This window comes from Alligator mississippiensis, chromosome 12, assembly GCF_030867095.1.
Source record: "Alligator mississippiensis isolate rAllMis1 chromosome 12, rAllMis1, whole genome shotgun sequence".
In the NCBI taxonomy this organism is placed as follows: domain Eukaryota; kingdom Metazoa; phylum Chordata; order Crocodylia; family Alligatoridae; genus Alligator; species Alligator mississippiensis.
Window position 1 is genome coordinate 23,124,747 of NC_081835.1, and position 24,105 is coordinate 23,148,851.

The following is a 24,105-nucleotide window of genomic DNA, read 5'->3' on the forward strand; positions in this document are numbered from 1 at the left end:
CAACAACTCCATGTATAGGCATGACTGGCTTCCAGCTACCACATTGTAATTCAAATCTGAAGAGTTCAAAATCTTGTTCCCCTATTTTATGCATCCAGATTATATAGGAAAGAGCCATATTCTCAAAAGTAGATAAAATCCTAAAGTTTGAGTTTGAATGTTGGCAATTCCAGGTGGCTTTAATTTAGAATATACTTTGCAACCAGGCACTGGTGCATAGTTCTTTGTTGATCCTGGACCAATGTTCAGGGGGGAAATAATGATCCCTGATTTCCAACTTCCCTCATTGTCACTGCAACTCAGCACACAGGACAAGCATTAAGCCATTTGCGTACCTGGTGTGGAATGCGTGAACAAAAAGTGGATGTCTGCTTACCTTAACAGACAGTGAAGGATATTTGCCTGCAATGAAGAGATGGCACATCTGCTGTGGCCAAGTTTTGTAGTATAGCATCCTGTAAGCCAGTCAGATTTTGGCAAGAATCAAAAACATTTACTGAATGTGCATTGATTTTGAATTTAAGGGGTATTGAGTGAAGTTAAAATATGTAAGCTCATGAAACCAGGATTTTGGTTTTCTTAACAATGGGATGCCTTTAAGCAATAACAGCTCATTTACTATTTACATATGTAAAAAATGTAAAGTATTGTAAACAAGGGGATATGTTCTGCTCTAGTTATACCAGTGCAAATATGGAGTAGCTGTATTAACTTCAGTGGAAATATTCCTGTTATGGACAAGTACAACTGAGCACAGAATCTGGCTCTCTGCTCTAAACATTAAAATATCAGTCGCTCATTATCTGTTTGGCAAACAAAGAACAGTCATTTAATTCTTGCTCATTGCCATTTCATATGTATAGTATATATCCTTTTGGTAAAACACATTATTCTAAATTCAAGTTCTGGAGCTTATTATTTTTTGTTTTCATTTCTTATGACCGCAACTATTTTTCATAAGCAGCCTCATGTAAGTATTGTCTTAGTTTGTGCCAGCTACAGAAAAAGAATAATGGGAACAAAAAACAAAAAATATGACAATGGCAGTGACTGGCATGAATTGCCTTATTTTATTAGTATATTTCCTTAGATTTTTACAATCTGGAGCTGTGATCCTTGGCTGATGGAAGCCATTTGAAAGTTACTATCAACTACAATTGTGAAAAATCTTGCAAGAGTGACCACAAAATTGTGAGTAGAGAAATTATTATTATTTATATGCATTGTGGTAGTACTTGGAGGTAGTAATAAGACTTTGGGTTCTTTTGTGCTAGGAGCTGTACATCCATAAACTAAAAATGGTTTACAAAGGTTTATAAAGATTCCACAGTCATACAGATTTCATACTTATCAGCAGGGATAGAAGCAAGGCCCATTTGTTCCTCTCACAATTCTCTTCTATTTAAGGTAAAGGAAAGTCTCTAGGAGAATTTGCTAAACTTTATAACCTTTGTGAACTAGCCATCAAAAGGCAATATGGCCATCTACCCCACAACCCACTTAGCTGGGATATTACATTTAAAGAATGGGCAACACCAGAATCCACACAAACCTCTGGTATACTACAGAAAGGGATTAGACTGATCACCAATCAAAAGGCAAGCATCTGTTGTTATGGGCACCAAATACCTAGGAATGATGAGACTCACCCCTCTCCCCTCCCCACAAGGCCAGCTGAGGCATATCAGTGTTGCAGCACTATTGCATTCAGGGCAGATTCTAAAACAGAAGCATTAATAGCCGAAAATCCCTCTCCAGAATGTCTTGTACTCACTATTAAAACTATCCTCTACAAAGATTTGTTGCTACTTCAAAAATTTTGCTCTTCCATGTCCTTATAGGATATCTTATAATTAAAATAGCTCTGATCCTGAATCTTACCTATACTAGAATGGTTTATTCTTTCACCAGTTTTATCATTTTCCAAATTATGTAGCCAGGAAAAATGAAATCATATTTATAAAATGTCTATAAATATGCTTGCACATTCTGTAATGATTCAGACTATGGGATACATTGATGCCTACTGGAACGCAGACTGCCAGCTCTTGTTAAACCTTTATGAAAACAGAAAATACAGGGTCAAACGTTTCACTTTTGACTTGTCTTTGTAATAACAAAATGTTAGAACAAAGACCATTCATAATTCTGCTTTCTCAGGAATGTTTTGGCTTTGAACACTCCAGGTGAAGTGAGAGAGGCAGGGTCTGATGCCACAGTCTTTATTCCATTGAAAATCTATGTACGGATTAGATGATTGGGCTGGAAAAATCTAACCACACAGTAAACACTCTTTCTTATATTTTGATTTTATTTATATTTTAAAAAAGGATTGCTAGGATGGGAATAAAGCACATGGAGTATGCTTAGGTGTAATCTACTTGGCCACTGGATGTCACTGATAGCCTCAGAAATACAATGGTAAATGTTCTGCATTTGTAAGCTATGCACAGGTAATAAGAAGTCATTTTCAAATTATCCTTGGAACTTGAGCATCTTCAGTGAGGATGAAGGCAGGAAGGGAGAAAACATCCCTGAAAGGCTGAACTGCTAAATGTTTAAGTGCTCAGTGTAAAACATTTTGGAGAGGATTTTTTGGCTATCAATGCCTGTGTTCTGGAGGGAAGCAGCAATACCCTCATGTAAATGGTGCATTTTGGAAAATAAATATACTCACTATAGCAATAAATTGAAGGATTTGCTAATGGTCTACAGCCCCATATTTCCTGACTAGTGGTTAATATATAGCATGTGACTCAAAAAGTTAACCAAATCAATGATAAAACATTATGGGGAGGTCAAAACATTTCAGATCACTCTTTTATTTCTAAAAAAATGTTTGTTTCCTTATTTCCCCTGTAATTGCCAAATTACTCCATGAAATGTCATTCTTGTGGTATTCCTGATCCAGCAGGAAGTGCTGGATAGCCCAATTCTGTTGGCTCAGGAAGTTTAGATAGAAATGCATCTGACATTTCGGGTGTTTATCTGAACTGAAGTGAACTTCCCAGTGTTTGGAGGTTTGCCACCTGTCACCACCCATAGCCTGAATACACTATTCAATGACAGAAAAGAAAATTGCTTTAATTTTGGTAGTGGAAAAATGTTAGTATCTGATCCTTTAGTCCTCTGATGCAGGAGAATACCCAGGGCTTTCGATTCTGTACACAATGCTGCCAGACTGCTCCACCCCACCTCCTTACATGATCAGTGGTGCAGCAACACGGTCACTGCCCACCCCACCCCTTCTCGCCACCTCCTCCCAGCATGGAAATTACACAGTTCTGATCCATTGTGGCAGCAAAGAATTCATATAAAGAAGCAGCAGGCTAGACAGGAAACTTTCAAAATGCCATAACTCACAGGAAAATTGCACACAGTTGTGTTTCACTGCATGTGCTTACGTCCTGACGAGGTAAAACCCTCTTGGAAGTCAGTAGGAGTTTGGCTTCAATGGCCTGTACTCTACAGTATGTTTTTAACACTGCTGAAAGTCTGACTGATGATTAATTAACTAAACCCCGTTTCTAGAAAGAGCAAATATAAGTGCTATTGAAAGGGTCCATCTTCTTTGTATTTTCTTAGAATTCAAACTGCATGACTAGCATTACATTGCTTCAGGTTAGAAATCAATATATTAATATAGGAGTGCCTATGCAAAAAAGGTAAAAAAAAAAAAAAAAAAAAGGTAAATAAGAGCCTGTGCAAAAAAGGTAAATAAATGCATAATAAATGCATGATAGGGAATTTTAATCATTTGAGTATGACTAGTAGTAGAAGCATAACTAGCAGGGTTTGGACCCTGGGCAAAACCCTGCTGGAGAGCTGGGATGGGGAGCAGGGGGAATGCCACCAAGTGCCAGAAAAGAGTGGGTGCTGGGCATGAGAGGGAGGAGAGGAGGTCAGCAGTGGGAGTCTTATCTACTCTGGGGACTCAAAGTCCCAGGCTGCTGCTGCCACAAAGCAATCTACCCACCCTAGTTGTTGCTGGTACAGCAGCAGTGCAGTGTCCCTAGACCTAGTTGCTGCTGGTGACCACAGCACAGGTTCTGTAGAGCGCTGTCATTTTGGTGCCTGTACTAAGTTGGTACCTGAGGGATGTTGCCTTGCTTGCCTCCTCCCTTCTCCCCACCCCCCATCCCTGCCCCCATTACATTACTGCCCAGTAGCACCTGGATGTTTCCAAAAGACTAAATAGCTTAAGACAGAGTGGAGTGCTTTTGCAGCAGTGCTGGCCCTTTTTAAAATTCTAACCCTGAGTCTCCAGTGCTTGCTAACTGGTTGAAAGCCTTCTCCAACAGAAAATTAAGGGGTTAAATGTTCATACAGTGCTCACATTTAGAAAAACATAAAACAGATGTTCATATCAAAATATGGTATTTTTTCACTAAGACCCAAACATGAAAAAGAAGTTAAGCTAAAGCACGCATGCTAATAGTCCTTTTCAAATGTTTCAGTCTTTTTCAGATGCATACATGTTCAGCAAATCTTGGTTTAAGCAATTGTGGGTAACTTAAAAAAAATCACTGCTGGGTTAAGCTAATGGAGCTGCTGCTTTATCTCAACAGGAAAGAACTTTTCCCTTGGGGGCTTCTGTCTCACCATTGAATTCTCACTGTAAATTAACTTATTAATCAGCATGTGTGTATGTCTGTATACATAAGGATAACATGTGGCAAACAGGCTACCTGCACAGAGGTACACTGAACTCTCAAAGTCCATACAAGGCAAGATGCAAATGCTATTTGGAATTAAATAATGCCATGTTCTTCTGTGGTCAAAAATAGACGTATCTGGACATGATATGATGAATCAGAAATGTAACACAAATACTGCAATATCAATGATGATAGGAACTTAGCATTTGTGAGCACATTTTTGCAATTTGCAGTATTAATGCTATGCTGTCATCTGGCACATGGTGCAGCTCCAAATCATTTTTAGATTCTACACATGCTCTATGTGCCTTTGTCTCTATAGATGACTAAATTGTTTTGTGCAAATTCTGCTTTCTCTTGTGCAACTAAATAACTGCATGCACACATCTCAGCATACTGTTTAGAAAGATAATTTTCTTTAAGAGCCTCTTCTTCCTTTTCTTAAAAGAGAGAGTGTCCTTTTAAAGTAAATGTACAAATGTACATGCAAAAGCCCATATTATAAAAGGTTAGGGACTAAGCATGTACGCATCAGCCCTTGGAGGAAGCGAACTATAGAGTATGTTTCAGACATAGCAAAGAATATGAATCAGAACACAGGACCAGACTCTAACTTGACTTTCTTTCAGATAAATGCCTCATAACTCCAGATTTAGTGCAGAGTGTTGAGAGCAGAGTTTAGCCTTCATTGATTAAAAAGTGTGAATGTCAGATATTAACTACTACGTAAATTATCCAAGCTACAGTTATAGCACACATTAAATTCATAGGCTTAGTTCTTGGCTATGGCCAAAGTGCACCCAAAGTGTCTGTGTACTAAATGTAGTTTAAAGCTTGAAGATTGCTTGGCTAAAATGTGCCATGAACATGAAAATGAAGTCTATGATCTGTCTCATGAAAATATACCAACAATTTTCTTTTCCTTCTGCAACACTTCCATAACTACACTGAGCTTGGGGATAGGACAGATAGAATAGGAACCTCTGAATCTCTAGGCTTCCAGAACCAGATTTATCTTGGGAACAGATGCAAAGTAGTCCAACATACTGCAAGCTTATGTCTCAGATAGTTATCATTTCCTAAACCTTAGAGTCATTGAAATAGGATGATATTTTCTTTCAGACAATACATACAATTCCAAATGTTACCCAGGGGATGAAAGTAGGGTGCTCACAGCATGTGAATCAGGTGGATTCATATGAAACAGATCATTCTCTGGACTTGATTTTTCAGGAAGTCCTAACATTTTTTCTTTGGAGAAAATATTAAGCAGATAATTAATTGCTGGTCATGAATCATAATTGAGTTCTCATGAATTCTAAAGCTTTGAGATGTACTGATAATACTAACAAGGTTATTACATCAGCAGATGCCCTATACTTTATGAACTTGTCTGTGAATTTTGGTAGTCCTTTACCATATGCAGAAGAGCATTTTTTTCATTTAAAGAAAATGAGTTCCATGTCATTATAGATGAAATGAAGGAACAGAAGAAAATGATAGTCAACAATTCTTCTTTGCCTGGCAAAAAGTCTTGTAGTAATGGAAATACCCTTAGCAGGAGATAGTACTAGAGCTCTCTTTCCCCTCCGTGGCCAACCACAGGTGTTAGAACAACTTTCAAGATTCCAACCCACTTTGCATACACACATCTGACTTGTGTGCTGTGTATTTTGCTCATGCCCAATAATTTAGTCCTTAATTAATTTAGAACTTAACTTGGGCTGTGGCTCTAGTTCATTTGTTTTCTGTTTAAAGACTACATCAAAATAGGTGGCTGCTAGCCCGCGGTTTGTAACTGATTCTATTTTGTAATTTGGCAAGTCTCTGTCTGCAGCATAGCTGGTAGAAAGAGAAGGAAGCAAATCTGCCTATGATCTGATTGCAATTTCGAAGGGAAAGTAAAAGTATTTGGTTTAGTTAAGTGTGAAGGTATTATCAGAATGAAAGATGAGCTAAATGGATTTGGAACTATGTCCTGGTTGCATCTTGTTTAATTTTACCAGTTAAGTATTTAACCTTCTCCTAATGTGGCTTTTGGCATAGCCATCAGATCAGTCTATTGCTGAATGGATCTTTTTCTAATATAATATACCTAAGGTGATGTACTCATCTTGGTGGTATCTGAGCATAGTTCTCTGAGGGCACATCTGCGCGTTCATTACTGTGCATTAAGTTAAGTACTTGGTTAACCAAATACTCGATCAATGTACAGTAGCTCATGCTACTGTGCAGTAGTACCGGAGCATGGGTTTTTAGTGATGCTTACTGTGCAGTAGCTTAATTCAACTGCACAGTAGGATATTAGCACAGTTTTTGCCCAGCACACAATTGTGCAGTGTTATTAGGCTATTGCACAGTTAGCATATCATGTAGATACACCCTGGGGTGTATTAAAACACTCTAAGTCCATGTCTAGTAGGAGTATTTTTTAAACTGCTACTGGGCATGTCTACATGTGCATTAATACACTGTAGTTACTGCACATTAAGTTTAGTACCTGTAATAACAGGTATCGACTCAATGCTCAGTAACTGGCACCACTGTGCAGTAACACCAGCGCATGCCTTTTTAGTGACAGTAATGCGCAGTAGACTAATTCTACTGTTCATTAGCACATTAGCATGGCTTTTGCTGTGCTGCGTTAACGTGCAGTAGAATTAGTTTACTGTGCATTTAGCATATAGTATAGATGCACCCAGTTCAACTCTACCCATATTAGCACCATGAAGATAGCTTGCTAGCTGCCATCACCAATGTAATGTATAAACATTACATTGCATAACCATGCTGAGAATAGTTCTAATCTAATCACAGTATTCCTCTGCCCCTCAGCCATAAGGGCTTTGGGTAAGAAGCAGAATGGGGCTTAGCATAGGCTACTACTACCCAAGCTAGCTAGTTCAAAATTAACAACTGTCCTCACTACACTCAATTCAGCAGTGCTTGCAGTAGAGACATACACTAAGGTGAAAAAAAAAAGCTAGAGGTACATCGCTCTGATATCAGATCGGCACCAATATAAAGAAATGTTTCTGTATCGGAAATCGGCTTAATGAGGCTCATAATTTGTCCAATAAATGCCCGCATGTGCATACATCCTCAGCATAGCATGTAGGCGGTGAGGAGGAGAGCTGGCAGCATGGAGTGCTGCGTGCAGCTGATAAGTCTGGTGTGGTGGAAGGGGGGCAAGGAGGAAGGAGTGTAGGGGGGCAGATCAAGGTTCCTGCAGTGAGGGAGGGTGTGAGGTAGGGGCTGGGGTTGGGGCAGGGGCTTGGGCAGGCATGGGATGGAGGTGCATCTTATCAGGGGAAGGCATGGGAAGGGAGGGGGTGGCTCCTGCCACTGCACATGGCTCATCTGGTGGCTCCCACTGCTGCTCCCACCACTTGTTCGGGAGGGCATGGGGGTGCAGGGCATGTGCCCCTGGATCTGCATGGGGAGGGAAGGGGTGGGGCGGGCTGGGGCTGGGCTCTTTCTGGCTGGGCAGATCTGGAGACACCCCCCCCCCCACCATGCCCTCCCAGATGAGTGGCAGGAGCAGTGATGGGAGCCACCAGATGAGCACTGGATGAGCTATGCACAATGGCAGGAGCCACCCACTCTCCCTTCCCAGGCCCCCCTGATGAGCTGAGCCTCCGTCCTGGCCTGGCCCTGGCCCCAGCCCCGGCCCTGGCCCCAGTCCATCTGGTTAACACCTGCCCCTGCCCCAGCCCCTTTCCCTCCCTTACCACAGGGACCTTGATCTGCCACCCCCACACCCCTTCCCTCCCCTTCCAGCATATCAGACTTACCAGGTGGACACAGCTCTTCAAGCTGAATAGCTGTGTATCGGAAATCAGATCCATATCAGCCGATATGCCTCCTTAAAAATCAGCTACCGGTATTGCCCGCCCCCCCCCCGCCAATCTCTATCGGTGCACCCTTAAAAAGCCCCTCTATATCAGTGATTCTCAACCTTTTTAGACTCAAGGCACTCATTGGTAGACTTGAGACACCCCTCAGAAAATGCCAGCTCTTAGTTTTCACTCATTTGACTGAGAAAAATAACCGAGCAAGTCTTCTGTTGCAAAGAACTCAGAAACTGCTAGCATTACATGGCACCTGTAGCACCTTTGAAAGGCTCTCAAGGCACCCCAAGATATCCTGACTGAGAACCATGGCTCTATACATAGGCCTTGTAATGAAAACCATTGAGAATTTGGCATAAGCAATGAGAGAGGGTGGACTTCTCAGGAAAGGGAGTTCCAGCATGCTGGGACTGTTAGCCTCCCCACTGTGGCTGCTGAGCAGGTGCAATACCAACTAGAAAAGCTAGACATTTATAAGTCAGCGGGATCAAATGGACTCCATCCGAGAGTGCTAAAGGACCTGGCTGAGGTCATTGTGGAACCCCTGGCAAAGCTCTTTCAGAATTTGTGGTGCACAGGGGAGATCCCTGAGGATTGGGAGAGGGCCAACATTGTGCCCATCTTTAAGAAGGGGAAGAGGGAGGACCCAGGCAACTATAGGCCAGTCAGCCTAACCTTTATCCCAGGGAAAATCCTGAATAAGCTCATTAAAGAATCTGTGTGCGATACACTCGCAGAAGGTAAGATTCTGAATGACAGCCAGCATGGCTTCATTGTGGGTAGGTCTTGTCTTACCAATCTCATCTCTTTCTACGACCAAGTCTCTCGCCACCTAGATATGGGAGACAAGGTAGATGTTATATACCTAGACTCCAAAAGGCTTTTGATTTAGTATCCCACAATATCTTTGTGGGAAAACTGGAAGACTGCGGGCTCAGCAGCTCAACGGTTCAATGGGTGGGAAACTGGCTGCAGGGTAGGACCCAGAGAATTCTCATGAATGGATCCATGTTGTCTGGGTATGAAGTGGCCAGTGGCATCCCTCAGGAGTCAGTGCTTGCACTGGTGCTTTTCAACATCTTTATCAATGATTTGGATGGGGGAGTGAAAAGCTCACTGGCAAGTTATGGGGCAGTGTGGCCACGCCAGAAGATAGGTTGCTGATAAAAGCGGACCTGGACAGACTCGAGAATTGGGCAGACGAGAACCAGATGACGTTTAACACTTCCAAGTATAAGGTGCTCCATCTGGGGGCAAAAACCCCTCAACATATATACAGGGTTGGAGGTGATAGCCTGACCTGCACCACAGCTGAAAGGGACCTAGGGGTAATGATTGGCCATCGCATGAACATGAGCCCTCAATGCGATGCAGTGGCCAGCAGGGAAGACAACATGCTGGCATGCGTCAACCGATGCATCTTGTGTAAAACTAAGAAAGTGATACTCCCGCTGTACTCAGCACTGGTCAGACCGCAGTTGGAGTACTGCATCCAGTTCTGGGCACTGCACTTCAATAAGGATGTACAAAAACTTGAGAGGGTCCAGAGAAGAGCCACCCATTTGATCAGGGACTTGCAAGGCAAGCCATATGAGGAAAGGCTGAGGGACCTGGGCCTCTTTAGCCTAAAGAAGAGAAGATTGAGAGGAGACTTGGTAGCAACTGACTGCTATATCAGAGGGCTGCAACAGGAGCTCAGTAAACAGCTGTTCACCAGGGTACCCCTGGGGAAGGCCAGGACTAATGAATATAAATTCCTGGACGCTGCTTCAGGCTTAATACTAGGAAAAACTCCTTTACGGTCAGGGTGTCCAGACTAGAATAAACTCTCTTCAGAGGTGGTGTGGTCATCTACTCTGGAGGTTTTCAAGAGGAGACTGGACAGTCACCGCACTGGGGTCACTTGACCCCAGTTGTCTTCCTGCTTGGTCGGGGGAGCTGGGCCCAATGATCTGAAGGGTCCCTTCCAGCCCCTAACAATATATGAATCTATGAAATCTATGAAATTTCTTTCACTCAGTCAGCACTGGGATAAGCTATAGAACAGGAGCACAGTTTTGCCAGTAAAACTGTATCTTCACTGGGATCATTTTGTGTACAAGAACAGATATACTATCCAAGAAAGACCTGGGCTAGGCATGGGGGAACTATGAATGTGTACCCCTACTGCAGGTAAGGGCACAGCACTTAGATTCTGAGGGAGATCAATCAAAGACCAGAAAGGCAATAGGATCCCAGTATTTCAGATACCTGGTAGGGCTAAACTGCTGAGAGTAACAGCAGACAGTGGGGCACGCTGAAACACTTCCCCACAGCAGAGAGGGCACAGGGGGGAAGCAAGCTAACTAACTGTGTCTTGTTTAATTTAATCAATACAATAGTTAATCTGCTTCTAATGTGGCTTTTGGCATAGCTATCACATCTGTCTATTGCTGAATGGATCTTTTTCTAATATAACTTCTTAATACATGAAACATCTTGTATCAGATTACCCTGCACTGGCAGCAGCTTAGCATTTTTATATACACATATAAATTACAAATGCATGCAAACACACACGCAGGTACATTCCTATGCACATACAATATATATCAGGCCACCCCCTGTCATTATTCTTCTCCATCTGCTTAATTTTTCCTTCCCCCACACTATCATTGGCCAAAAGTGGAACAAATGAAGTGAAGCTGCAGGGTTGTGCTTTTTGAGATGTGTTATGTGGGAATTCTATGCATATAATATGGAATCTAACACATCTCCTGTTTATACAGATTATATATATTTTTAATTGCTCAGCTGCTTCTGTTGCTTCCACCTCTTCTGTTCCTTGATTGCTAGAGGTCCCTTCATTCACACTATACTTTATGTGTCTCATTTTGTCTGGGGGCGTTTGAACCCTGCTTTTCTCTACCATTGCTTAAATTGCAAGTAACACACATTAACTTTGTACTTGCACATTATTCAGTTGGAAAACAGTTTGTAAAACTGAGTTTCTTTTCACTTGGGGAGGAATTTGTGACAGCTGACATGGCAAACTGCTTTAAGGAATAACTAAAAATTCCACAGTAAAATTCACTAAAACAAATAAACATTAAAAAAGCCCAAGGCAGAATCAATTTACGTTATACAATTTTCTGTAAGCAAGGTAGTTTAAATCAGTAGTGAGCAGCACACATATTCGCCCTTTAGGGGGAGGGAGGCAAATCTTAGGTTAGATATAGACGTTACACCTATTGCATGGCAACCACACAGAAAGCACTCTATGGGCACTTGTACATGTGACAGTGCTTGAGTTTGTAGAGTTGCGTTCTATGCCCCCTAAATTGAAACAGTGATTTTTTAATTGAAATGATGGGTTTATTTTTCTGTCACTGTATATACATTATTGCCCTGGCAGCCTTAGGCACCTGCTGAAGACAGAAGTGCCAAGGGGCTTGATCCTTTTTTCTGCAGAGCCTGCCCACCTTTTCCGCAGCCAGTGGAACATTAATTTGTGCCATTAATCTGTCAGCTCACCCTTGGCAAAGCCAAGTCACCTGGACACTCACCTGGGCAACACTGGGTCACCTGGGCACCAAACCCAGGCATAGCCAGGTCACGTAGGCACCCAACCTGGGGAACACGGAGTCACCCAGGCACTGCTTGGTAACCCAGGCACTCCACCTGGGAATTGCTGGTTCACCCAGGCACCTCATCGAGACACCACTGGGTCACCCTGGCTCCCAACCTGGGCACTGCTGGGTTACTTGGGCACCCCGGGTCACCTAGGTTTTCTGCCTGGGAACAGCTGAGTCACCCAGGCACTCCACCCAGGCACTACAGGGTCAGCCAGGCAGCCATCCTAGGCGCTGCTGGGTCACCTGGGGACTGCCAGTTCCCTACCCGGGAACTGCTAGGTCACCCAGGGAACTGTTGTGTCACTTGAGTACCCCACCTTGGAATCAAATGGGAGCCCTACTGTAGCAGAGCACGGAGGTGCTCTGCTCCTAAAGAGGGGAGAATGCTGGGGAAAGAGCCGTAGCAGTGAGTAAGGAGTCCAGCTGTGGGTTGCCAGGGCAACTGGAGCCAGCAAGAGATTGCACCTGCCGGCAGTCAGCTGATTGAAAGGGGCAGGGCCTGGCTTCCTTATAAACCCTGGGGGCTGAGGCCAGAGGTGGTTCCCTGCCAGCAGCCTGGGAGGAAGGAAGGAGCTCTCTGCTGTGGAAGAGAAGAGAAGCCTGATGAAGCAGTGTTTGACACAGCTGTAGGATGAAGAACCCCAGTAGGCTTGAGCGTGATTATAGCGGGGCAGCTTCTGCTTATGTTATAGCCTATGGGTTTGTGTTTGTGTTACTGTTTGTAACCAGTGGCTTGAGTGAGGCTATTAGGGGTTGGAGGAGGCTTCATAGGGGACTCACACTAGTGTGGGGACCCAAGCGCCAGTGAGGGTGCAGCATTTGGGGTGTACAGACCCCAGCCCCAGAGAGGGGCAGCTGAGAAGCCCCAGTGAGGTGGTGTTGCTGAGAAACCCCAGTGCGGGTGCAGTGAGCCCCGGAGAAGGGGGTAGCAGTGCGGGGAACCCCGGAGAAAGGGGCAGCATTGCGGTGAGCCCTGAAGGAGGGCAGCGCTACTGAGAAGGCCCCAGAGGACGGCACTGCTACTGAGGAGCCCCAGAGCTGGGGCAGCACTACTGAGGAGCCCCAGAGCGAGGGCAGCGCTACTGAGAAGTGTCAGAGAGAAGGCACGGAGAGAGACAGGGCCATGGAGAGCCCAAGCGCCAGAGAGGGTGTAGGCCCAGACTGGGCAACGTCTATTCCATCGGTGAGGTGTGGACTGTGGGGTAGGGGAGGAAGCGAAGCCACAGATAGCACCCCCTGGCACCAGGGCAGTACAATAGGCAGCCTCCTGCTCGCAAGAACATTATCATAATTTCCATCAAGACATGGCAGGCGAGTACAGGGCGGGACACAAGAATCCTAAAGCAGGATCCAAGGGTGCCCCATGGAAGGTGCGGAGTACTAGGAAGATGGAGCTGGGAAGGGCGACCTGTTACATTTACCCAGGCACCACCAGGTCACCTGGGCATTGACAGGTTTCATGTTGGCATAAAAAGATTTAGGAATAGATTTCAAACTGGATTAGTCTGACCAATCATTTGATTTCCATTCACCCCACCCCTTAACTAAAATTAGTGCAACACACAAGGCCACAGTACATAGTCGTGCGTCCTGTTATTAGTTTATGCACTGTTAAGTACAGTGTGGAGCTTTTTAGTATAAGAGCTTCTGGACCATACAGGAACACAGTAATCTACTGGGGCATATACCGTTGCAAGTACGGTGTCTCTGAGCACTTTGAAGTTGGCACCCCACATCATGCTGGTTAAACATCTTAAGGCAGCTAAACACACAGAGGCTTTATTGCTGAACTTCTGAATGTGATGTTTATAGGTGAGGGAATGGTCTAGTGTGACTCCTTGAGCTTGGAGTATGCTCATGGGGAAGTATGTGGTTGCCCATGATATTCAGCATGTTCTTGGCTCAACGATTATCCAGGTGGAAGAGTGATGATACTGATTTAATGATGCTCCTCACTGACCCCATGCCTTTCAGCCCCCCTCCCCCCTGCAACCCCTGCACCACTGGCTGTACCAGAGCTGAGGTGTGAGGGTTGGTACAGTTGTCAGGACCTTATCAGTCCATATTACACTAAATGGGAACATAAACAATATCTGGTTAATTAACAATTGGTCATCCTGTCACTCAGGGGCATGTTGCTTTCCCCAGAGAGTACAGTGCATTGACACGGAACCACTTTACCCAAACCAGCCCACAAACAGGCACTGAAAGCTTTTTTCAAGCCCATAGCCAAGGTGTAATCAACAGTTGCAACTTCAAGTTTTTGATGACATGCCTCCAGGTGCCATTGTCACAGGGGCATTTGGCAGAGCACCTATATATAAGCACTGCTGCAGGTATAGTGCACCAGAATCAGGAAAAATTCCCCCTAGCAACCCCCGCTCCTTCCCTCCCTCTCCTCCTAGAGAACTGGAGAAGGTTTATCCCTCTGGGCCCAGATGCTTGGGTTCCCAGTTATCCTTGCTCTCACAGCAGGAAGGTGGAACTCAGGTGTCTGGATTTTCCCAGGTGGGAGACGGGACCCAGGTGTTCTTTGGTGAGGTCAGTGCTGGGTTGTGAGCAGCTGCTTGGCTTCCAGTTCTGGGGACTCACCATAGGTCCCTCAGCATCTGCCTTGTCTGCAGACTCCGCATTTATGCGTAGGAGGTCCAGTCGTAGATGCTGAGATGCTGGATCCAGGATGGTCAGCCAGATACCTGCAGAGTGCATGAGACATGCAAAGACAGCACTGGCAAAATAAGGAACAAATGTGACTCTGTGGAAGGTGGGAATGGACAGGCTAGAGACTGCTTACACTCATGCTGTTGCAGCACTTGAACACGTCACCCAGGCCCAGGAATGCACTGCGAAGGTCTAAGAGTGAGGTCTCCAGATGGTGACCAACTGTCTGTGGGAGGCACCCACTGTCTGAGAGAGTCACAGTGCTAAGATAAAGAGTTTATGCACATGGTCAAAGACCACTTGGGATCCAGCTACAGCATCCCTTAGTGGAGTCAGCACCACCTTCCACAAAGAGACTGTAGTCCTTTTGGCCAAGAGTGTTGGCAAGGCTGATGACCAGTTCCCTGCTATGGCATGGTGATCCCCACTCCAGGGACTGTTCCCTGGGGCAACATAACTGGGGGTCCCATGGGGGGAGATTCTGGATGGCACCCAAGGGGGCATGCTCCACACCATGCATTGATTGGGAGATGGTGGGGGATGGAGAGGCCCAGAACAGGAGATGTGGCATGCGAGAGTCACTGACCCATGGTACATGGAGCCAGGAAGGCATCTGGTGGGGCCTGTTCTGGGGAGCAGCAGTGCAGGAGAAGAAAGGGACCAGGCTGCTTGAGAACCAGTGCCAGGGCCGCTGGAGCCAACTCATTATCCCTGGCCACTGACAGTCACTGGAGCAGGCATAGGCTCCCAACAGGTTCCAAGCCAGTCCCAGAAGGGTGTAGAAGCACTTAGAAAAGGCCACAGCCAGGGCATGGTCCACCAGCCCACCAGGCCAGGCCATTCTGGGTCTGGATGCCACTCGGGGGAGCAGTATATGCCTGTAGCAATGCACAGCCCTCTGGGTTTGTGTCGAAGTTTCAGAGCACATCTTTTTCCCCACTCTCTCAATGTGAACTGAGCAGATGGTTCTAAGTTCCATAATGCGCCAAGTTCCAGTTTTTATTTACTAAATGCACTAAAAGTTTGGCAGGTTCACTGTTTGTTTAAAATGAGGCATGTCTCTTTTTCAGGCCACATTCCCCCACACCCTGGTGTGTGCCCCAGTGGGGACTGGAGAGGGAGAGAGGAAGGGGAATGTTTCCTGGGCACCCTGGGCCATGGGCAGTGCTGCTCAGGATGTAGGACCACAGGAAGCTGGGGCTGGAGACCCAGGGCCTGGTGCCAGGGTGGGGACACTCAAAACCCTTTGGCCCTACTTATCCAAGGAGGGTTGCCAGTCCACATGGGTGATGAGCTAGCCAACCAGGGTTTTGCAGATCTGGACAGCATGCCATGATGCGCTGCTGCCACATCAGGTCCAGGTTAGTGGCTGTGATGTTCTGCAGCCTCCAGTGACTCACACAGGGCAACCAGCAGGACCTACTACAGTCCCTGGGTCTCCCTGTTTGTTTAAGCATGCGGGCCAGGAAATGAAGGCATGTGCAAGTCACAATGGCAGGTTGTGGTGGGGCATAGTGGCCTGTGCCCAGCAGCCAATCAGGCTTGGCCAGGTTGGGGGGCATGCTGGGTGGCATGCAAGAGCACCCCCCACTCCTCCCACACTGAGCTTGGCCCCTGCAGGCAGGCTCTGAGCCCCACCCCGCTGAAGGGCTAACATCTGTTTTGCGTGCTCCCAAATTAACCTTGGGTGGTTTGGGTGCCTATATATGACTGCGGAGGATGCTACGACACACTGATTACAGAGCAACAGAGCAGACTCAATTAATCTGATGGTCTGATTAATCAGGTCTGCTGAAGCATGGTGATTGCCATGCTCCAGCAGCCTCCTGCCTCTTGTGTATCACAGTGCCCAAGGTTCAAAGTGGTGGTGAGGGCATCAAACAATCTTTAGTTTAAGCGCCCCCCACTGCCATTTTGAAGCGTAGGGACACTGATACACGAGACACTGTGGCACTTTAATTAGAGAGGCTTTTGGAGCTGTGCCAATTATAGCACTTCCCTGCCCATGGAGCACATGTAAAAGTGTCCTTAAAGCTCAAAAGTTAGAGCATTCCCTCCTTGGCCTTCTTGAACACATGTACTTAGCCTTAGACTGGATTCTGCCATTTTGAAATCAGCCTGTGTGTATGGAACTTCTATTCTGTCATGGGTATAGACTGGTTTCTGATTGCTTATACTGGTAAAAGTGTAATGTCTGAACCTGGCCTATATAACAGGAATTTTGCAAGTAATAATAGAGCAGCAGCCCTAATATTGGTTGAAAGCAGCAAGTGTAACCAAAGAAGTAGATAGCGGGGTTGTGGACCCTATAAAACTTCTCTTCCACTATTCTTGTATTTTCCTTGCATGAAAGTGATGAAATGTCAGCTGTTTTTGCATGTGTGAAAGGATCTTGCACAGAGGACCTATTCCTAAGAACAAGCACATGGTGTTTTTACAGCAAAAATAATGTTGGTTTGCAATGCCCACATACATAGTATTTTTACTAGAGCTGGGAGAGCTTAGAAAAACCTACTGGGCGGGCAAGCTTGTGTGTGTGTGTGTGTGTGTGTGTGTGTGTGTGTGTGCGCGTGCGCACGCGCGCACACATGTCTATGAATGCACATGCATGCACATGCTTTTTTTCCCCCTTAAAGCAAAGCCCACCAAAAGCTTAATTTAGGTCAATTCAGGAATGAAAAATGGGGTGGAAATAACTGGAGACAAATATTAATAAAAAGCATAACAGGACAAGGAGAGGAAAGAAAGGAAGTGAAGCACAATGTAGGAGAAATACTGAGTTTCACCTGTGTCTTGGGCTGACTGTATTTATCTATGCTCCCAGTGCACTTATGAAATAAAGTAAAATACCTGTTGTGTACCTTTGGGATGGCTCAGCAGTGACACACAGCACCATAGCTGAGTTGACAACCTATTTAATTCTGAGTTTGCCAAATATCTTCCAAGCAACCAGATTTTAAAGGTTTCATTTACTGACTGTGGGACAAAGCCTATTTGTAAAGGCAAGGCAAAGTGGGTAACCTTGGTACAGAAACAAGCCATGGGGTTTGTTGTGGTACAATCCATGCCCACTACCATGTAGTGGGAATGAAACCAACATATGAGGGCTACAATTACAGCCCTAGACTGCAGTAGCCCCTTTGATCTGTGCACTCCCGAAGTGCAAGATGAAGGGTCAGTGCACCTGTGTAGTCTTCCCACTGTCAGCCTCCCAACAACCAGCAGTTACACCTGTGCAAGCACATACATTACAAGTAATTGTCAATGAGAACATAGTCTGAAGACAATGGCGGGGAGGGGAGAGGGGGCTGCAAAAGTGTTTCTGCAGATGGAATATGCCTGAAATGTCTCTGTTATTGCTTGTGATGAATGAGATGGAAAGAATTTGTTCCAGCTTTATGTTCAAAGCCTACTGTGAGTTGGCATGGCTGGCACACAGGAATAAATATCTTTCAATTAGCAAACAGAGGGCAGTTGTAGTGAAGATAGTGACAAACAGTTAATATGGAACCCCGACTAAATCAATTTTCAGAGGGAAATAGTAGCTTAAATGGTACCATTTTTATGTATGTAATTTTTGCAATATGGGAAGATAGTAGTGGATCAGACATGAGTTAAACAGGAGGGATCTCAGACAAAGGGTGGCTAAGAGAATCATAGAAAATTAGGGTTGCAAGAGACCTCAGGGGGTCATCTAGTCCAAACCCCGGCGCAAAGCAGGACCATCCCCATCTAGATCATTCCACCCAAAGCTTTGTCTATCTGGGTCTTAAAAATCTTCAAGGATGGAGAAGCCACCACCTCTCTAGGTAACCTGTTCCAATGTTTTACTACCCTCCTAATGAGAATTTTTTTTCCTAATATTTAACCTAAACTTCACTTGATGCAGCTTGAGAACATTGCTCCTTGTTCTGTCATTTGCCACCACTGAGAACAGTCTAACTCCATCCTCTTTTGAACCCCGCTTCAGGTAGTTGAAGGCTGCTATTAAATCCCCTCTCAGTCTCCTCTTCTCTAGACTAAATAAGCCCAGTTCCCAGTGGCGTACTGTGGGTCTCCGGCACCTGGGGGCCAATGCCTGAATTTGCACTCCCCCCACCCTCCCCCGGGACAATCCAAGCAGGGTGTGGAGCCCCCTCTCTCACCCCACAGCAATTCCACAGGAAAATGGACATCGCAGCACGCTGGGGAAGGTGGTGGCTGGAATTTCCAGCCATAACAGGTAAAGAATCATACAACCCACTGGGCAGGACGGTGGGCCACACATCAAACACGGGAGTTGCCATGGTCTCTCGGTCCAGCTGGCGCCCCACCCCCCCACCCCAGGCTGTGCCTGGGGGCCATGGCCCCCTCCCACTCACCCCTGGTGCTATGCCACTACCAGTATACTCACTCTTTCCTCATAAATCATGTCCTCTAGCCCCCTCACCCTGTTTTTTGCCCTCTGATGGACTCTCTCCAATTTGCCCACATCCTTTCTGTAGTGGAGGGCCAAAACTGAACATAGTGTTCCAGATGTGGCCTTGCCAGCACTAAATAGAAGGGAATAATCACTTCCTTTGACCAGCTGGTAACACTACTACTGATGCAGCCCAGTATGCTATTAGCCTTTTTGGCAGCCAGGGCAAATATGCTGTCTATCGTAAGCTTATTGTCCACTGCAACTTCCAGGTCCTTTTCTGTAGAGCTGCTGCTGCTCAGCCAGTCAGCCCCCAGAATGTACTGATGCAGGAGATTATTCTGTCCTAAGTGCAGGACTTTGCGCTTGTTCTTGTTGAACCACATGAGATTTCTTTTGGCCCAATCCTCCAATTTGTCTAGGTCACTCTGAATCCTAGCCCTACCATCCAGCATATCTACTACTTCCCCCAGCTTGGTGTCTTCTGCAAATTTGCTGAGTGTGCCATCCTCCAGGTCATAGATGAAGACATTGAACAAAACCAGCCCCAGGACTGATCACTTGATACTGGTTGCCAATTAGACATTGAGCCATTCATTACTAGGCTCTGAACCTGATGCTCCAGCCAGTTTTCTGTCCACCTTCCAATCCATTCTTCCAGCACATACTTCCTTAGCTTGGCTATGAGAATGTTGAGGGAGACCATATCAAAAGCCTTGCTAAAATCAAGCTATACCACATCTACTGGTCTCCCTACATCCACAGAGCCAGTCACTTTGTCATAGAAGGCATTTACATTGGTCATGCCTGACTTGCCCTTGGTGAATCTATGATGACTGTTCCTAATCACCTTCTTCTCCTACAACTGCTTAGAAATGGATCACTTGAGGACCTGCTTCATGATTTTTCCAGGGACTGAGGTGAGGCTGACCAGTCTGTAGTTCCTTGGATCCTTCTTTTTCCCTTTCTCAAATATGGGCATTATGTTTGCCCTTTACAATCATCTGGGACCTCTCCTGATTGCCATGAGTTTTCAAAGATGATGCCCAATGGCTCTGCAATAACATCAGCCAATTCCCTCAGCATGCTTGGGTGCATCCCTTCTGGCCCCATGGACTTGTATATGTCCAGCTTGTCTAAATAGTCCCTAACCTGTTCTTTCACCAGTGTTGGATGGTCACCCCCTCCCCAAACTGTGCTGCCTGGTGCAGTAGTCTGGGAACTGACCTTACCTTACCTGTGAATTAGTATTCACAGGTAAGGTCAGTTCCCAGACTACTGCACTCAGGTGAAGAAGGCATTGAGCACTTCAGCCTTTTCTGCATCCTCTGTCACAAGATTGCATCCCCCATTCAGTAAGGGACCCACACTTTCCCTGACTCTCCTCTTGCTACTGACATACTTGTAGAAACCCTTCTTGTTACCCTTCACCTACTTTGCTAGCTCCAACTCCAACTGCACTTTGGTCTTCCTAACTTCATCTCTGCATGCCTGAGAAAGGCTCTTATACTTCTCCCTATTTATTTGTCCAAGTTTCCACTTCTAAGTTTCCTTTTTGTGACTTGGTTTACTGATGAGTTCCCTGCTAAGCTAAGATGGTCTTCTTCCATACTTACTTGTCTTCCTGCACGTTGGGATGATTTGTAAGGCTTCTTGCAAGAACAGCCAGGTCTCCTGGACTCCTCTTCCCCTCAGCCTGGCCTCCCAGGGGATCCTGCCCATCAGTTCCCTGAGTGAGTCAAAGTCTGCTTTTCTGAAGTCCACGGTCCTTACTTTGCTGCTCTCCATCCATCCTTCCTTTCCTCAGTATCCTGAATGCAATAATCTCATGACCACTGCTGTCCAAGTTGCCATCCACTACTACATTCCTCACCAATTCTTCCCTGTTTGTGAACAGCAGCTCAAGAAGAGCATGGCCCCTAGTTGGCCACTCCAGCACTTGCACCAGGAAGTAGTGCCCAACATTCTCCAAAAACTTCCTGGATTGCCTGCACACTGCTGTAGTGCCTTCCCAGCACATGTCAGGGTAATTGAAGTCCCCCATGAGAACCAGGGCTTGTAATCGGGAAACTTCTGTTAGCTGTTTGAAGAAAGACTCATCCACCACTTCCTCCTGGTCTGGTGGTCTATAGCAGACCCCCACTACAACATCACCCTTGTTGTTCTCCCGTCTAACCTTAATCCAGAGACTTTCAACAGGCCTATCCCAGTTTCATAGTGGAGCTCTGAGCAATCGTATGGTTCTTTTGCAACTCCTCCTCCTCTTCTCCCCTGCCTGTTCTTCCTGAACAGTTTGTACCCATCCATGGCAGTGCTCCAGTCATGCAAGCTATCCCACCAATCTCTGTTATTCCAATCACATCATAGTTCCATGACTGTGCAAGGGCTTCCAATTCTTCCTGCTCATTTCCCAGGCTCCGTGCATTTGTGTACAGGCACCTGAAGTAACTAGTCAATTGCCCTGATTTCTCAGAAAGTATGAGAACACATGCCCTGTTGTGTCACTCACCTCAGAGCTTTGTCTCCATCTCCCAGTGAACCTAGTTTAAAACCCCCCTTGCCAGGTTAGCGAGCATATCTGCAAAGATGCTCTTCCCTCTCTTCATCAGGTGGATCCCAGCTCTTCCCAGCAATCCTTCTTCTTGGATCCCATGATTGAAGAAGTCAAATCCCTTCTGGCAATGCCACCTGTGTGGCCAGGTATTAATCTGAAGATTGCTAGATGAACTAGATTATTATTAGAATCGTACCCATCTTCTCCCTATTAAGCTCCAGGGGTAGGGACAGACATTACACACACACCGGTTTAAGTGATCAGAAACTGGTTTAAACCTGTAACAGAACAAATGTTCAGTGCACATAAACCAGTTTGAAAATGGCTGAAGCTGGTTTGAGATAAACCTGGTTGAATGTAGTATTAGACTTAACTGATTTGGGTCAAACCAGCTTATGCAATATCTGTCCCAGACCCATTGCTAGTTTAAGTTAACTCAGACTCCCCCAGCATCCCGGCATGCTCTCCGGCTGGGCGGGGATCTCTGCTCCATAGCAAGGCTGGCCCCTCCCTTCTGCTCCCTGGCTGCAGCTCTAAGCCCTCTAAGCCCACCCTTCCCCTCTAAGTAAGGATCCCACTGTCCCCTCTGCCTTACACAGACACACAGCATTAGCTAGCAGACCACATGCTGGCTATGGTCCATGGTGTGCCAGACGGGAGAAAGGCAGAATCAACAGATAGCTGGTAATGTCCCTTTGATGTTTTCTTAATAGGGTGATAAACACTGTGTTATAAATTTCCTATTGGGGTGGTAAGGGGAGGAAACCCCTCTGTAATCAGAGCATCCTGCCAGGGCCTGGCCACGCCCCCTCATCTTAGTATTGTGGAAGGGAAGGGAGGGCTGCTGTAGCTCCCCCTGGATTCTAGCCTGAACCACTTCAGGCATGTGCTTTTATTTTTTCAGTCCAGAGGGGGTGTCTGTGTGATTATAAACTGGTTTAGCCTAGCCAGGTTAGACTAACCTTTAAAAACTGAATCAATTCAAGCTCAGGCTTATTGAATGTCTGCTCCTAGCCCAGCACTTCAGGGGAGAGGCTTCCTTCTGTCATCTTTCTCCTATAAGAATGTTGTAGCTCAAATAGGAAGAATGTTTCTTCTTCCAAACTTTTGTTAGGGAAATTAGTTGGGGGGAAATGGAGACAAAAATGCTCCCTGGAGAGCTGAGTCTGGGGAAGAAGTTGCTTTGACTTTGTGTCTATTTTTTTTGGAGTGGCAGGGGACAAATTCTGGCAGTAGCTGAAAATCACCATTACCTTACCTATTCTTTAACGGGCACCAGGAAAAAAATAAAACAACAAAACACCCAGAAGTATGTACCTATAAGTTCCATCACAGAGGGAAAGAAACAAAGAAGCATAGGCAAGGAATATATTTTTAGGTGAGATTTAGAGAGACAGAGTAGAGAAACAGTTTTTTAGTCATGTGGATTTCAGAGGAGAAGGCATACACCAATAAAATCTTTGTAGAATAAGAAAAAAATATAGACTACTTTTAAAATTTTATTTGTAAAACTACCTTCTAAATGGATGTATTCTGGGATTGTTTTTTGTTTAATGGGCTCATTTCCATTGGCATGCCATTTCAGCATTCTCGTGCTTACAGTAACTCAGATATTTGGTAAGTCGCATATTTCTCTATTATTGTACAAAACCTCTGTATTCTTCTTCTGATGTCTGTCAATGAAAATAACTTCTGCAAATGAGTGACTCATCATTGTACTGTCTTGGACTTGTTAAAGTCAATATGTTAGCTGTGCACGATGATTCAAATGGTTTGATGGTTTCTATTAAGTACTGAATAAAACCCCTTTAGGGAGTCAGCTAAAAATGCATAAATTATTTAATGTGAGGTCTCTGCAGATGACTGGCTAATAAAACAAATTAGCTGCTCTGGGCTAAAGAAGAATTTGAAACAGAGTTTGCTCTGTGAAAAGACACCAGTGAATCCATGTGATTGGTTTAGATGCCAATTTTTGCATTAAAATATAAATACTCAAACAACAATGTGGAAGAAACTAAACAGCTTTTTCTTTTTAGTGATATAAAGTACTACATGATTTGATCATCTGATCCATAACTATGTACTCCATAGCTTTACTAGATACATTACAATGATGAATCCAGCTAAAAGCTCACTGAAGCAAGAACTTGCCATTTCATTATCTTGAATGAGCAGAAAGCAAAGTATTCTTACTACTACCAGCAGTACCTAAATTGCCTGTTGTATTACTTGGGGCTTCCATCCATCTTCTTGGAATTGAACAGCAGGTATCAATGAAAAAGACAAGCCCTGAGGCTGGAACAGGGCTCTTAAAATCTTAGTTTCTTCCCCACATATGAATGACTTCCAGCACCACTAGCAACTTTTC

At 45.1% G+C, this 24,105-nt stretch overlaps 1 long non-coding RNA gene across 1 annotated transcript in view; it reads left to right on the forward strand.

Moving 5' to 3' along the window:
• Positions 1-1,094: 1,094 nt before the first annotated feature.
• Positions 1,095-24,105, forward strand: part of LOC132244519 (uncharacterized) — a 71,846-nt gene continuing 48,835 nt past the window's right edge. The window contains exon 1 of the long non-coding RNA XR_009456076.1: positions 1,095-1,191. This is a non-coding gene — a long non-coding RNA (uncharacterized LOC132244519). The remainder of the gene's footprint in view (positions 1,192-24,105) is intronic.